Source organism: Grammomys surdaster, unplaced genomic scaffold (assembly GCF_004785775.1).
Source record: "Grammomys surdaster isolate TR1022 unplaced genomic scaffold, NIH_TR_1.0 65, whole genome shotgun sequence".
Lineage (NCBI taxonomy): Eukaryota > Metazoa > Chordata > Mammalia > Rodentia > Muridae > Grammomys > Grammomys surdaster.
The window spans coordinates 831,512-845,187 of NW_021604567.1; the positions used below are offsets into that span (position 1 = coordinate 831,512).

The following is a 13,676-nucleotide window of genomic DNA, read 5'->3' on the forward strand; positions in this document are numbered from 1 at the left end:
TGTGTGTGTGTGTGTGTGTGTGTGTGTGTGTGTGTGTGTGTGTGTGTAGGGTTACTGGAATATGGGTAACCTCTCAGGTGTTGCATCCCTGAAGAAAACTGACTCTCCCCTTTCCTAGAAGCATCAACTGCCAATAATTCCTCAGCCAGGGGTGGGACTTCATGACCATCTTCCCACTCTGCTCTGGGATTTTGTCTGGCTTCACCTTGCACAGGTCTTGTGTATACTGTCACAGATGTTGTGCGTTCATATGAGCCGCTACTCTTGGTCTTTCCACTTCTGGCTCTTATCTTTCTGCTTGGTACTCCCTGAGTCATTTGAAATGATTTCCAAAAATTACTATATCCAGGCTTTGATGAGCCTGGGTAAGATATGTATCATAACAAGTAAAAATATCCAGAGTTGACTAGAAACACTGTCTTGACTCAAACTAGAACAAATTAGAATAGAAATAATTTCTGCATTGATCCAAACTAATACAAATTAAAATAAATGTAATTTCTATTTTAGTAGTGACAACAGTTAACTTCATGCATATATGTTATAAATATATGCTGTTAATAAAACATACATTTATATAAATGCATGTATATTTGTATGTATCCATGCATGCGTGTATGTGTATGTGTGTGTGTGTGTGCGTATGTATCTAATTGCTATTTTTAGCATCTTCAATTTTTACCATTAGTGAGTCTCTTACTATTTTGTCTAGTATTTTCAGCAGCTTTTATCCTTCAGTGACAATTTTTTTTTCAACTGGCATTCTAAGATTTCCAAGTCAGGAGTTGGAGAGTTTTGCTTTCACTCAACTGATAGTAGACTGTCATTTCAGACTCCAAGTTAGAAACAACCTTTGCACTGACATTTCAGACAGGATGTACCTCTGAGTAACAGGCACTGCCCTGTGTACATTTATTGGGAAGCTGATAGACTATGGGAACAAGTGTGTTTATGGCAATAATTTTTGTTCTAGCAAGTTTGACTTTGGTATTTAGTGAGTTGAAACCTGAAAATATATGTGTGTGTGTGTGTGTGTGTGTGTGTGTGTGTGTGTGTGTGTATGTGTGTATGAGTGCATGCACATGCCCATATAGAAGCCATCAACATCAGTTACTTTCTTGATTATTCTCCAGTTTATCTGTTTGAATCTGGAGTTGACTGATTTGGTGAGTCTGGTTGGACAGTGAATTCCATGGCTCCCTTATCTCTACCTCCCAAGTGTGGGGATTATGAGGCTCCCACACCCTGCTTTCTGCATGGGTGCTAAGGATCTGATCTCTGGTCCTCACGCTCGGATGCAGGAAGGCAGTTTTTCAACTGAATCAGCTCCTTGCCTGTTCTTATACTATTTATTTTAGACATACATTCTCTCGGCTTTATTAGCAGTTATTATATAACAATGAAATGAGCACAAAACCAACTTTTTTTTAAAAGAAGTTTTTCCTAAATTAATGAAAAAATTCACTAGATTTCTTAGGCGACTTTGGCTTTTTGAGTCTTCTCCCTGGTATCCATCCAGCTTCTCGTTTCGTTAGTGTTGGTTCGTATTCATAAAGACTGCTAAGCTACATATATTAAAATATGTAGAAAAAGTCATCACTACATAAATATCCGCAGCCCTTATTTGCTCTGACATAATTGTTTCTGTGTTCTGAACACACATCATCTAGATACTGCTATCAGTTAGCAATCTCCCAGTTACTCATCTTGTGGTGGCAGTCCTGGAAGTCATCTGAGGAAAACATTCTTTATTCCTCTGTGAAGTAAGAAGGTTTGTTTGAAAACAGTCTCACTGGGTGTGTCGCTGGTTAGTCAGTCTGTAGTTCCCCTCTTTGGAATGGTCCCAAGTTTCTGCTCTGTCACTGTTGGCCATGCACATAACTTCTGAGTTTATGCCTTGGTGAACACATGGCTCACTTCACTGAGAATCTTCTCACAGTGCTACCAGGTCATTTCCCGGATCCCAGCGCCCTTTGCTTGTTGCTTAGAAAACGGGAGCAGAATGTTCACCTGCTGCTGTGAGAGGGCCTGGTTGTATTTATAGTTCCTCGGGGACTATCTTACTGCCTAAAAGGTCCAGTCTTGAAAGACTCATTCACTAGAATAAGAATAAGTTAGTTATACAGATAGTACTCTTAGCAGTGGAAAAATGATTTTTAATACAGCGGACAACATAGAGAACTATGCTGCTTGTCACTGATGTTTATAGAACATGATTGTTTGCTAGAGTCAGGGACTTCTCCATAGAGGCCATGGACTGGGGAATCCCTGAGACATCTATGCAGTGGGCCTGAGGAGGACCACAGGCTTTTGTGGAATGGAAAAGGTGGGCTGCTTTTGCAGTTGTTTCTGGTCTTGAATTTATAAAGGAGGAAAATGGAGGAGCCATGTGGCTCCCCAGGACAATACCACCAGCAACTTTCTCTGGAGGCCAGTACTCCTCAATTACTTTGTAGTTTCAGCTTCTCACTGTTGTGACAAGTCCCCAAGGAAAAACACCTGAAAAGAAGCAACTAACTCCATTTGGCTCAGTGCTTTAGGGCTTTCTATCCAAAGTTGACTTGCTGGTCTGTGCTCAGCTACAGTTTCATAGCAGTAAGAGGGAAGAGCTGCTCACTGCATGGCTGTGTCCAGAGTGCCAAGCATGGAGTAAAAGGAGCAGGGGACCAGATACATTGGCCTAGGTTAGACCCTGCCTCCTACTCGTCATCACTTCTTCACAGTGCCATCATGTTAAGAATTCATTAAGGGGTTAATTTTTAAAGATTTATTTGTTTTATGCACTGGGTCCCGTTATAGATGGTTGTGAGCTACCATGTGGTTGGTAGGCATTGAACGTAGGACTTCTAGAAGAGCAGTCTGTGCTCTTAATCGCTGACCTATCGAATAGTACAATATAGACCTTTCAGTTAATAATATGAATTTAAGTTGCTTCCATATCATTATATTGTTTAATAGCTCATTTTGGTTTTGGACTAAATAATATCCCATTTTTATGAGTGATCCAGTTTATCTATCCCAATTTACCTAATATGAGAGGACATCATGATGGTTTTAAGTTGTTTTAATTATGAATAAGACTTCTCTTCAAGGTCAGCCTGATCTACAGAGAGAGTTTCACGGCATCCAGGAATACACAGAGAAACCTAGACTTAAAACTATAACAAAAGACTTCTGTAAATATCCATGTGAAATTGCTTGTGTGGCCATACGTTTTCAACTGATTTGGTAAAGAATATTACAGCTGTTCATATGATAGCACTATATTTAGTTCCATAACAGTCTGGCACACTGTCTTCCAAAGTGTTACACTGCTTCCTTCTCCCACCAGCAATGATTGGGCATTCCTGGTGCTCCTTGTCCTTGCCAACATTTGGTGGTGTCAGCGTATTAATTTTGGCCTTAGAGGTTAGTAGGTGTGGAGTGGTAATGCTTTTACCGGTTTTCATTTCCCTGATGACATTTCTCATAGTTATTTTCTTACCTGTGCATCTTATTTGATGGAACTGTTAAGGTCTTTGTTTCTATTTTCAATCAGTGTTGTTTTTGTTTTGTTTAAACTTGATGAGTTTTGAGAATTCTTTATTAACTTTAGGTAACAGTCCATCAGGTATGCTTCTTGAACATATTTTTCTCTCCTTCTGTCTTTTCACTCCCCTGTCAACATCTTTTGGAGAATGTACATTTTGAATTTTAATGAAGCTTAGTATATCAGTTGCCTCTTACATAGATTTTTTTTTCTGTGTTGTCTCTTAGGAGTAAAAGGTGTGTGTTCCACAAGTTTACTCTGTGGGGTCTGTGGTTTGTTCTGATCTGGTAAAGGAAAGTCCCTGGTGTTCAATCCATTAGTCTATAAGCAATTGCTCAGAATCAGAAGAATCTGCCCTCAGGTTCCCAATCTTTGATTCATGCACTTGAACAATTTGAAATTAAAGTGTTAAACATCATTTCCTCCTTTTCCCCTTCTGCCCCCTCCCAGTTACTCCTTCTTGTTCTCTCTCAAATTCCTGGGCTCTTTTTCTTTAATTGCTGTAGTATATATTCTTAGCTGTTCTTAAATAGATAAATATAACTTAGCAGAGGAACAGGAAGTCTGCTGTGAGATTGCATCTCCTAGAAATGTCAGGAAAGCTACACCCCTGAAGTCTCACCAACATTGCTGCCTAAACAAGACCGTCATAAACAAGGTTGACATAATAGAGACGCTAACATGGAAAGAGGGAGATCTCACAGGGCTTGGACCCCAGACAAGGGACTATGGGTAATTAAGGACTGCTGAGAGCACCCCCTCCCCTCCATTGCTTATCCAATACCAAATGGTGAGCCCTGAAGACATATGCATACAAGGTACACTATTTAGCAGTTTCCTGTACTCTAACGAGTTTCAAGCATACTGATGAAGTTCAGTACAAGTGTCATCATGGGAAAAATGACAACACCTCCATTGGTTTTGACTTACTGTTCTTCCACATGGTTACCCGACCTCTGCATTTATTGTTAAGTTTTTATTTTTCTTAAAATTAAGCATAACATTTTTTTTATCACTTTATGTAACCATAAAGTTTAATACCAAATGCTTTTATTCTTTTAAATTTTAGATGACAAATGCTGGTTATCTTACCCATTGAGAAAGTAGTAACTGTCTACCTGATGTGCTTTTATTTTAAAATATGAATGTAGAAAGAAGCTATTGACTTATAATCTTGACACCTCCTGGAAATAACCAGGCCAGATCACTGTATCTGACGGTTTACTCTCGAGATCGACTTTGACAATTCCAGAGAGAGTAATACAGTTTGATTTACCTGGAACAGAGAACACACAGAATTGGTATTCTTGGTAAAAAACAAAATATGGCATTTCATTGAAGCAAAGCAATTTTCTTTGTTTCCAAATTTACTTCTTTAAAGAAGATAATAGATTTTGAAAATTTTACAGGAACCAAAACTCAGATGGATTTCAGGGATTTGCTCTAATGAATTATACTTATCTGCTTGCTCTGCGACTGAGCCCTGCCCAGGGCTGTCTTTAGTAAGTATTCAAATGTCTAATGACATTTTATTCCAAACAGAATTCCTGTTTGGAATAAAAGTGAGCAAATAAAATAATACCCTATTGGTGATATAATCAGTTAATCAAGCAACAGAAAGATATTAGTGTCTTCAGTTAGAAAGATGTGACATCATTACTATCTTTTTTGGAAAAAAAAAGTGGGATGCAGATATAGCTCAATGAATACTGAGTTCAGTCCCCTGCACTGCCTAATCCAGGTGGGCTGACAAATCAGAGGACCAGAAAAGTACAGTGACACTTGGGTATGTATAGCAAGGGTGAGCTACATGGGACCTTGTCTTAAAATAAACATAAAAATTAAAAACAATAAAAATTTGGTAATATGAAAGATACACATTTGTATCTTTGCTGTTAGTACAACATTAGTGCAAACTGTAACAAATAACGTTAGAAATGTGCTTGAATGGATGACTAATAAGATAACCCATAGGTCAGCTAGTTCTTCAGTGTATCAATACATTCTTCCATGAATGTCATTCCATTTATTTGGAAAATCTTTGGAGATTGGAAGTAAAAAAATCTATCCTAGAATTTTGTACTTTGGCTGAAGAGTTTTTTGATCGGGGGAAAATTAAGTGTGATAGAACTACTTTTTTAAAAATATTTATTTTATTTATGAGTACACCGTAACAGTCAGTGCTCTTAACCGTTGAGCCATCTCTCCAGCCCCAAGAATAAGAGGGTATTTTTCAAGACAGGGTTTCTCTGTATAGCCCGGGCTGTTCTGGAACTCACTCTGTAGACCAGGCTGGCCTCGAACTCAGAAATCCGCCTGCCTCTGCCTCCCAAGTGCTGGGATTAAAGGCTTGTGCCACCACCGCCCCTATTTTTTTTTTTTTTTAAGATTAGACAACAGTAGAGTGTCAATTCAAGTTCTTAAAACCATTCATGTCTGAGCCATGTTCAGTTTTATAGATGGCTTTCTGAGTGTCACACCTGAATAGGGAAGTCAAGATATGTCCACAAAGAGAAAGGTCTGTGAATGAAACCAGTGTTCTTGGATAGTTCTAACAACAGTCCTTTTAGGGGAATAGACAATGTCTTTGTGGGCAAGGGATGAAGAAGGAAATGTAGACATCTTGAGACAGAGCATAGTCCATTTGGGCTACACTAACAACTACCGGAACATGAGTAACTTGCATATAGCAGGAATTTATTTCTCTCAGTGCTGGGGTAGAGGAAGTCCAAGATAAAGGCGGGTGCAGATTGGGTGTCTGGTAAGGGCCCACTTCCTTTATAAGTTCACATCTTGTCAGTGTCACTTTGTCACTACAACTTTCCATAGCAGAAGGGCAAAGCCTATTGTCTGAAGGCACTAATCACATTCAGGAGGTGCAGAGTCATGATCTTGCCACCTCCCAAAGGGCCCTGCCCTCTATTTGAACCATGGGAGTTTTTAGGAGAGTCACAAACACTCCAGACGATAGCAGTGGAGGAGCTAAGAAAGTTATTGAGGTAACCATGAGAGTACCCCAAGTTATTTTGTGTTCTTGTTTTAATCCTACCAAAAGAACAACCCTCTGATGTGCTAAGCAAGCAGTAATTATGTTTGTTCCCCCATAGAAGGGAGAGCTTGAGAGGGATAAAGATATAATTCTACTCAGGGCTGGAGGGATGGAACAGAGGGTTGCAGGCCAAGAACACAGGCCATGAGAGAATCTGGAAGTTTATCCTGTAATCTGATTCTTGCTTCAGAGCCAGTGACCTGAAGTCAGTGTCCCTTTAGAAAGTCCACATGTGAAATTGAAGAACACGTACTATGCAAAGCATTTCTGTTTGTAAAGGAGACTGTTTCCATACATGGTACTTGAATTTCCTTTAACTTGAGGCCCTGCCTGTATTTATTCCATTAAGTGTGCTTAAATTCATGGAGTTATTTTTAGGTCTCACAAAACATTTTTTTTCCTATCCTTGCAAGAGATATCCTCAAAGTTCTTCCTTTTGAGAATCATAATTCATAACTCACCAAGTGATTTGCATGCTTGGTATTTGTCAAAACTGTATGTTCATTTCCTCCTTAGCCTAGTGTTTATAACTCTGAGCCTTGTGATGGGTGAAATGAAGCAGCGTTTTCCTTTAGTGACTCAGAGTGTTTGAGAGTAAGTATGTGCTCTCCAGAGTGTTAGTTTTTTCCTTGTGATTATTTCCGTGTTTGCACACATATGAGAAGGTTGAGGAGTGAGAAGGGGAGGCTAATCCATTGTGTATATGTCTCTGTAAGTCATCTTTCAGGCCAGACCTGCTGATGGCAGTGGAGGAGGGGTTGGTTAATTTACCACAAAGTATCTGTCTTTGCTGTTTACTTACCCTGTCCCTTTGTTCATAGACAGTAATCTGTTTGATCATTCATTTCAGAAACTGAATAGAAAATGTTCTTGGAATTACTGACACTATATGTCAAAAGTGATAGGTTGTGTCAATGTGTAAAAAGAGACCAGGTCCGAGTCACCAGTGACTCAATGGGTGAGGCAGGAGTTTATGACCCTTCCCTCTGAAAGGACGACAGTGCTCAGCCTTTCCTGAGATGCTGTGTGACTCCTGTTCAAATTAGCTTCAAAGTTATGTCATTGAAAGATTATAGTCTAAGGAAATCACTAAACTAAAAAAATTACCACTGTCAAGGGAGTGGTGAATAACTAACTGTAAGAGATTGTTTGAACTCCTATGTCAGAATTGTATTGTCGTCTAGCAATGTGTCATGTATTAGCTCTCCTATGCATTGCTGACAGTCATAGAAATGCAGAAATGCCAGGGTTACAGAAGCAGTCAGTCAAGAGGGGAAAACGAGAGGGATTAATGCACAGTTGCCATTTGTTATTAAGCTGCTTAATTATTCTCTAGATCAATTGTTGAATGAAGGAAAGCAGCGTGGTCAGAGAAGAAAAGAGGCTTCGTAAATGGCTCACAATGCACATTTCAGATATTGGGACTCATAGAGTCCCAACTAAGGAGATAACTTATAGCTGAGGGACTGGGGCTGGGTGTGGCTCCAGAGGAAAGTATTTGCCTAGCACACTTGAGGCCTTGAGTTCCATTCCCAGACACCCATCCCCAAAGCCAAGAGGGTGGTTGTATTTGTAGCTACATTGTCTACAGATCTTTGTGTGAACAGGCTATGAAAACAGAGAAGCAACTTTTGTTTGCCAGGCTAAATCTTCATAAGCCGGTGTTCTGTAATTCTGAATCCCGTTGAACAACATTCTGAAGGCTATTAAGTTGAGACTTTTTGTCTTTTTTGTTTTGTTTTTTGTTTTTTTAATTCTTAGCATACTGGAATGTATATAGAAATCTCTGGAATGCGGAAGGAGTGACATTCATAGGACACCCTCATCCCCACCCTTCCACAATAAGTGCCCATTGCAAAGGAGAGGCCAGGGAAGTAGATAATTTTATTTCCCTTTTTCCTTCTTTGCTTTGCTGTTGGACCTCACCACAGAGTAAAGAATTGTTTATTTATGGGATGAATTGTTAAGTAGATTTTTTTCCACTATTTTATGATACTGGTCTGTGACAGTGATTAATGATTAATTACTCAATCTTGCATTAATGGGAAAACATTGTAGTATGAAATTATTACGCAGTCTGGCTTTGTATTAGTGAATAAAAAGAATGAATACATACTGATTGAGATTTAGAAGCGGAATCGTATCATCAGTGTGCTTGTCAAAAGCTGAGTTTCTTTTCTAATGCTTTGGTGTATAGAGACATAGATATCTTTGCAGTGTGTGTCATATTAACTGAAATGTGCTCAGTATTAGATTCCAGGGTAATTTGAAGGAGTTCTGGTACATTTAACTTCCACCCAGTCATTCCACTCTGGTAACAAAGCAATCAGTCATGGGCATGAATGAGTTACCAGTAAGAAATAGTCAATTATTTGGTTGAGTTCCTCAGCACCCTTTGCATGTGAAATAGTGTGGGTTGGAGGCCATCTTTCAAAACAAGGACCCAGATGAGAAAACAAAAAAAATCCCATTGAGAATTATGAATAGGGAAAAAAGTATTCTTTGGGCCAAGTGAAGGAAATTGGGATGAGGGGTTTTTACTGTGTGTTGAAACGGAACCGAATTGTGCTTCTGTTTAATGCACGTGAAACTACTTCTAAAGAAGTGGGCTTTGGATATAGAAGTGTGATCCAAAGATTTCTCCCACCCTTTTGTACAGAGTTCTTTGTTTTGTCTTAATTTTTTTGTTTTGTTTTTATTTTATTTTTTTTTATTTTTTAGTTGTTTGTTTTCTGATGGGCCTATGGCTCAGAATGATACATTTGGGATCAGAACTACACTACTCAGAATTTTTGAGACTATTTCAAAGAGCACAAAAATCACATTGACATTTTTGTAATTGCCTGTGTTATTTATTTTCTTTCAGTTTGATTAATAAGCTCAAACCTGGAGTCGTTAAGAAGATCAATAGACTGTCTACTCCAATAGCAGGTTTGGTAAGTAATACATTACCTTCAAAACTAGTTTTCTTCCTTTTCATTTTATTTTTTAATCAACAAATGACAGTTGTACACATTTTTGGGTGCAATGTTATATCACTCTGTTGCGGGCAATAGTTAAAAAATGGTGCCTGGTCCACCTTGTTCCCAGACAGCCGCACTTTCCTGCTGCTCTGGCTCTGGACCACGGCTCTGCTATCTAGAAACATCGGCCCTGGCACCCACGAGTCGCCAGCATGGGGGATGGCTCTGCCAATCTACCACACTGTCTCCACAAAGCTCCACTGAACCCCAGGCAATACCCGCCATGCCCTCGGTACTTGGTAGAAATGAGACTCTTGAAGCTTAAAGGTTATCCAATTGGTTTATATAGTTGGAAATGCTCAATTAACAGGATACCCACACAATTAAAGTTGTTTACCCAATTACCTAACTTTGATATTAATAACTACCTTAGACTGCTAGAGACACTCAGACATCTGCCGCTGTCTTTCCTCCTCCTCCTCCTACTCCTCCTCCTCCTCCTCCCCCTCCCCCTCCTCCTCCTCCTCTTCCTCCTCCTCCTACTCCTTTCCTCCCGACTCCTCACTCCGCCTACCTCTCATACAGCCCAATCGCAGAGCTTTATACAAATGCAGTGGGGAAAATATCCCACTCCATCTCTCTCATTGTCATGCAGTATATAACGTGTTATGTAGTTCAAAAACACCTAGCAGAGAAGACTTTGAATGTTTTCAATTTAAAACTGTTGTTGAAATATAAGAAAGTGGCTACAGTAGGCCTCCCCATCTACAATTACTGCCATTTTAAAAGGACTGACAACTGTCTTTTCAGATGCCCTTCGACACTTCCTTCTGTCCAGAAGCTTTTGTTTTAACTTGTTTGACTTTGTGGTGATTTCTATGCTTCAAAGTCTGGGTATCTTTTTCCATCCTTCTTTCTTCCACAAGTTGCCCATGAGTTGCTTCCGCTCTTTCTGCAGCTCTGCCCTGCGTGCCATGTTTCCTGCTGACCACAGCAGCTCCCCAGAGTATCAGATGTTCCCTGGCTGTTGTGTTTCTGCTGCTTCAGGCTCATGTATTATGCTCACTTAGCCTGTAGATCATAAGTGTATCTGGAAGATAATCAAGGCCCGCTAGCCTTCCTATGGGGTGTCATGTTTCCTGTTGATGTACAGTGTCTCTACCTTCTGTGTCAGGGTCACGGCGTTCAGAGAAGCACTGGGGATTCTCAGGTGCCTTCTGCCTTTATGACTACTACTATTATATTCTGTGGTGCTAGGAATAGAACCAAGGGCCTTTCACTTTCTAGGGAAGCATTCTAACCCTCAGCCGAACTTTAAATTGAAGATTTTTTTTTAAAGTGTTAAGAAATACTACACACTTTCATCATATGGTTATTTAGGTGTTCCAGACACTGTGGACACTAATGATAACATGAATCAATACCTTTGGAAAAGCTTAGAATGAAATAAAATTGATGAAGAATTTTCCAGAAGATTTAATAAGCCTTCTCAATCAATACTGGTAGGATGGAGAAATGGTCTACTGTTAAGGGCACAGGGTCCCTTAAGGATTAAAGGTCTTCTGTTCAGTTCCCAGTGTCCATATCGGGTGGTTCACAATTTCCTGTCACTCCATCTCCAAGGAATCTGAATCCTCGTCTAGACTTGAGGGCAGTTGTACTCATGTACGCATATCCCTACCACATAATTCAATTAAAAGCAATAAAAAGAAATCTGCTGACAGACGTCACTTAGAAACATCTCAGAAAGCACTGCATGTAATAACTGGAATGTAAAGCCAAACTAGTTATCTATGGGTTATTCAATGCTCTATGCCACAGTTCCTTGGTTTATACGAGGTATCAAAAGTTCATTAAAACCTCAACAGGGCTAACTTTGGCCAAGTATTTATTACTGGAAAATATCTATCTGGGAGCAAAGGAATGAAGTGTTGAGATTTCTTTGAAAATTAGAAACACACACAAAGTTCTCAGGGCTGCTGGCTCCAGTGCTGATGCTTTCTCTCTCTCTAATCAAGTTGCCGCTAGTCTAGATCTGTCATGAATAGGAAGCTGACCTGTAATTTGTACTGTCTTAAATTTGGTTAGGTAAAAATCCCATCGCGCGCGCGCACACACACACACACGCACACACACACACACACACAGACACACACACACGCGCGCGCGCACGCACACGCTCACTCAGTATCTTTCACACACACACATATAAAATTGTATATTCTTCAAGCTATTCAAAGAATAACATTAAAGGAATGTGTCCCTGAAGTCTTTCCAGAAGGAAACAATCAGCTCAGTAAAATAAATACACTTTATATGAAAATGACTTATAAAGCAGCCTCTACAATAATAAATGTATGAATTATATTGAGTTACACTATCTTTTCCAGTGGCCTGCTATTCTTAGATAGTTTAATTTTTTTGATTTTGAACTTTCATTTCTTGGATCAATTACCGGCATTTTAAATGAAATTAGCCTTTGATCTCAAACACACCCCAAGAATCTGGAATGCTTGAATTATGGTGTTTGTTGCTGTTGGCTTCTGTTGGGTTTATTCAGTTTTAAGATGGTATGATTAGATGCAAGCACAAATGTATTTTATTTTTAAGCCCCAAACCCTCTCCAAGTATTTCTATTTCAAGCATCAAAAATTCTCTCCAGTTTGGATTTTATCTTTAGAGGCAAAACCAAAATGTATTTCCTCTGTATTAAATAGAATGCTTTCCTAAGCACAATGCAGTGAGCACTTTCTTTGGCCTATGGGTATGCAAGAGTGACGTCAGCAACAGAATGGTCTAAGCCCAGTTGCTTTGAAGCCAGCATTGTGCCTCTTCTGACTGCTGAGACTTGTCACAATGCTTATGACAAAGCATGTGAGGTAGAGCCCCAGCGTCCACCTAGAAAGGGTTGGCAAGACGACTGAAAGACATGACCAAGAGTTTGATTAGCAAATCTTCAATGCATGAGTGTTCTTTTAACAAATAATTTAACAATTAAATTGGTCCTGTTAAAAGGACCTGTTGGGCTGAGTAGTTTTCTAGCATGCAGTGTTGTAAGGGACGGCAAAAGGGGAACGGCCTCTGCCTTTTGTATCAGGGAGGGAGAACCACACAAATCAGTTAGCAAATGAGCAAGAAGGTACCTCAAAGGGAATTTGCTACAGAGAACCACACTAGATTAACACCCGACAGAGTGATACCAGACAGTGAAGACTGAGCATTCCTTAAGGAATAGGGAAGAGAGCTGGGTGTTTGACAAGAATATTGAATAATCCAGGCCAGCCTTTTCATAGTACTGAGGTTTATGTTCCCAGTAACCAGCACAGTGACTGACATGTATAGGAGATTGAAGAGTTTGCTAAATAAGTAATAAACCATGTTTTCTTTGTAGAATTTAATGGGTTCTAGAATTTAGTCTTTTAGGTAGAGTAGGCCTATGGGTTGAAAGGCATTCCCCTGCCCTGAAGACATACGGAAGTTCTAAGCCCCCAGTACTCCAGAATGTATCTTTATTTTAGATAAATGATTTTTACAGATGTGATTGGTCCAGATGAGATAGATCATCCAGGGTAGAGGGGGGCCCTAATCTGAGAGGAATCTTGTGAGAAGACATACATGGAGGTAGAATACCATATGAAGGTGAGATTGAGGTGGAGTACCACAACCCAGAGAATACCAAAGATTGCTAATGAGCTTCCAACATCTAGCAAGAGTCTGGGGAGATTTGCAGAGACTTCACAAGAAGCGTGAGTTTCCTGACTGACTGATCCTGGACTCCCGCCTCAGAACTGCAAGTTCTTTCCTATTGCTTTAAGCCACAAGGCATTCGTATTTTGTTGTGGTAGCCCTAGGAAACTTATGCACATAGGTAAGTGTTTTTAGTTGATATTTGTGTACTTTGAAATAAATGTAGGTTTACAGAATGTATAAAGAGGCCCTCTCTATTATCCTAATTTTCCTCAGTGAGACTCCTTAGATACAACATCCAGACCAGGAAACTGATGTTGCTACAGTCAAAAAACCTTAGTAAGATTTTGCCTGTGAGTGTGCGTGTGTGTGTGTGTGTGTGTATGTGTGTATGTGTGTATGAGAGAGAGAGAGAGAGAGAGAGAGAGAGAGAGAGAGAGAGAGAGAG

General features: G+C 39.7%; 1 protein-coding gene across 3 annotated transcripts in view; it reads left to right on the forward strand.

Annotated features, from left to right (window-relative positions):
* The window catches only part of Lmo7 (LIM domain 7), a 130,197-nt gene that overhangs the window by 2,038 nt on the left and 114,483 nt on the right, over positions 1–13,676 (forward strand). For all 3 annotated transcript variants that reach the window (XM_028771760.1, XM_028771778.1, XM_028771770.1), the window contains exon 2: positions 9,445–9,514. The gene's annotated coding sequence lies outside the window, so the exon portion shown is untranslated. The remainder of the gene's footprint in view (positions 1–9,444; positions 9,515–13,676) is intronic.